This window comes from Eumetopias jubatus, unplaced genomic scaffold (genome assembly GCF_037043125.1).
Source record: "Eumetopias jubatus isolate StellerSeaLion01/CBP00866 unplaced genomic scaffold, mEumJub1_p1.0 scaffold_10, whole genome shotgun sequence".
Lineage (NCBI taxonomy): Eukaryota > Metazoa > Chordata > Mammalia > Carnivora > Otariidae > Eumetopias > Eumetopias jubatus.
The window spans coordinates 60012307-60015533 of record NW_028274816.1 but is presented as its reverse complement, the minus strand read 5'-3'; the positions used below and the strand labels follow the sequence as shown (position 1 = coordinate 60015533).

The following is a 3227-nucleotide window of genomic DNA, read 5'->3' as shown; positions in this document are numbered from 1 at the left end:
ATTTATTTATTTGAGAGAGAGCGCGAGCACAAGCAGGGGGAACAGCAGAGGGAGAAGGAGAAACAGGCTCCCCGCTGTGCAGGGATCCTGATGGGGGACTCGATCCTAGGACCCCGAGATCATGACCTGAGCCAAAGGCAGATGCTTAACTGACTGAGCCACCCAGGTGCCCCGACATATTAATATTTCTAAGTGAGAACCACAGTAATTGGAGAACATTGGATTTGGCTGACATGATGCATGTGCCTCACGTCTCATGTTTCCATGCAGGAATCTGGCTCAGAAGAAGAATTTCACTCCCTGGGATTTTACAGAATGACCACCAGGGATTTGGCAATGGGAATGATCTTTTTATTACAAACTACAGTTGGACTTCTGGGGAATTTTTATCTTCTTTGCCTTTATCTCTTACTTTATCTAGTGGGATGAGGGTTCGGGTCCACAGATTTGATTCTCAAAACACCTGACTGTACCCAACCTCTTAGTCATTCTCTCTAAAGGAGTCTCCCAGGTAGTGGCAGTTTGAGGGTTAAAAGGCTTCCTTGATTATTTTGGATGTAAGCTGGTTTTCTGTGTTCACAGAGTAGACACCACCTGCCTCTTGAGCATCTTCCAGACCATCATGATCGGTCCTGGGGATTCTGGGTAGGTGGGGCTAAAAGTGACAGCTCCCAAGTACCTGGGCGCCTCCAACATCCTTTGCTGGATCCTGAACATGATGCTTAATATTTTTTTAACATTTATAAAATGTTTATTATGTGCCAGGACCTAGGAGGGCAAAGTTTACTAACAGTCTTTAACCTCAGGTCTACTGGGGAAGATTAAATTTTTAAAAATTATAAACACTGTAAGAAAGCAAACACACCTGTAGTGGGAACAGGTATAAGGGACTTTATTCTATCATCCCAAACCAGAAATTATTTCTCTTCTCTGATTCCAACCACTTTCATTCCTCTCCTTGAAATACTTTTATCAGGGAAGGTTCACCTATGACTCTCAAGGTGAAAAAAGGACAATCAGGAATTCACCAACTTAAAGTGTAGGTATTTCAGGCAAAGACAAGTACAAAGGAACTGGGGCAAGAAAGAGCAATTCCAAGAAATACATTTTTCCTAAGAGCTAGAGCACCATACAAGAAAACCATAACAGGAAATGACAGGGAAAACAATTTAGTAGGAACCAGAGTGCTTTAAACCACATGATGCTTAATATTATTGTCCCTGTGTATATGACCAGCAAGTGGAGCAACCAAAATATCACAAAGAGAAAGAATTATGACTACTGTTATTCCATAACTTGTAGCTACAAAGCATGGTCACTGTATGTAGCATTGCTGTTCTTCCATAATGGTTTCTGTTTGGGGCTCATAATCTGCTAGTGGATCCATGGTTTTCATCTTATACAGGCACCAGCAGCGTGTCCGATACATTCATAGGAACAATCTCTCCCCCAGATCCTCCCGAGACTACAGCCACCCAAAGCATCCTTGCCCTCGTCATCATCTTTATATCTTTGGGCATTCTCTCCTCCATCTTTCACAACTGTTCAACAATTTTTGACAATCCCAGTTTGTGGCTGACGAACACCACTACATTAATCACCACTGGTTTCCACCGTAAGTCCCTACGTTCTCATGAGTCATGACTCCAGATTGTCCAGGCTCTGCATTGCCCAGAAAAGAAAGACAAAATCACTTAAACTCATCATAAATATGTAAATTATATGCATATTCACAACAGTTAGTTGTTTATTAATCCATCTGACAGTTTCAGCACAATTCTGAAACGGTCATATTACAAGAGAATGGTAAATAGCACAGCCTTGGCCTCTGCTGTAAAATGACTAAACTGAATGTAATTGTTAATTAAATATAATATGATTATCATATTAAGACTATGTAATATAAATTTATTAATATTTGAAGTGAAGGAATTTGGAACCTATGTAATATTAAAACAGCATTTCCTGAAACAATCTGGAGATTATGAAGTCATTGAGCATGTAACTTTCAATCTGACATAATAAATTTTCCCAAAAATTTACTAGTTATGGGATTGTATGAAAAATTCCCTAAAATAAGAACACCATTTGACATGGTCATTCAATATACTGAAGACAACAGAAGTTTCCACAGAATAGTGAATAGACTAGAGTTAACTTGCAGAGTACATTTGTTTTCAGAGAGTGGACACATCACAGACCAAGTACAAGTGTGGTACGTCACAGTCTTATAAAGATGTTAACCATTTGAAATCTGATGTTTTGAAGGGAGATTTAAGCATTTTCTTGTACAAGGGCCAGAGTAACCTGGTGTAATATGTAATATTGTAATATGACAAAGAACAGCAGAAAAGTTTTGCTGATTTTTAAAAAATATCAAGCGAGTATTGACTATTAAAAAACACATGTTGGGGCGCCTGGGTGGCACAGTTAAGCATCCGACTCGATTTCAGATCGGGTCACGATCTCAATGTCGTGAGATCAAGCCCTTCATCTGACTCTGCACAGGGCATGGAGAGTCTGCTTAGGATTCTCTCTCTCCTTCTTTCTCTGCCTCCACCCCCGCACATGCTCTCTCTCTCTCAAAGAAAATAAATAAAATAAAATAAAATAAAAGCACATGTTGTCGTGGATAAAAATGCATGGATTTAGGGATCTGTGGGAGTTACATCTTGGTCCATTATGCAAAGATGTCATTTGGGCATGTTGGCAAAAAACAGTTTCTGTGGTGCACTCGGTGGTCTCTGTGGTGAGGAAATAAGTTTACTTAAGGGATTTTCATTAAACCTGAGTAGTGGGGAGTAGCCATTGGAAGAGTAAGTCATGGATCCATTTTATTAATTTGGAGGTTTTGGAGTAAGGTTGTCAAAAGATGAAAATGGATATTTCTTCAATTTATATATAGAGAGGCCTTAACTGGGCTCGGTCATGTATACCTTGTGGGTATTCTCCACATCACATCACCATCTCAAGACTATGTCCTTGGAGCAGCCACTGGGAGCAGGAAAGGCAAGTGGAACCCACATTCCAAGGGCAGGCGAGCAGGTGAGGAGCCTCTGAGTGCCCAAGTCAGTGGTCACATTTTATCTTTTTGATGACATTCCCCAACACTCCTGCACGCCCCCACCATCAATCCCCCATGCTGTCTGCACCCTACCTGTATGCCCTTCCCCCGTATCTTCATTTTACCTTGTGCTTGTTCACTCTCTAACACACACACACACACA

At 40.7% G+C, this 3227-nt stretch overlaps 1 pseudogene; it reads left to right on the top strand.

The window, feature by feature from the left end:
* The first annotated feature begins 315 nt into the window (after window positions 1-315).
* LOC148163273 (vomeronasal type-1 receptor 2-like) lies at window positions 316-1717 on the top strand (annotated as a pseudogene).
* The last annotated feature ends 1510 nt before the right edge of the window (window positions 1718-3227 follow it).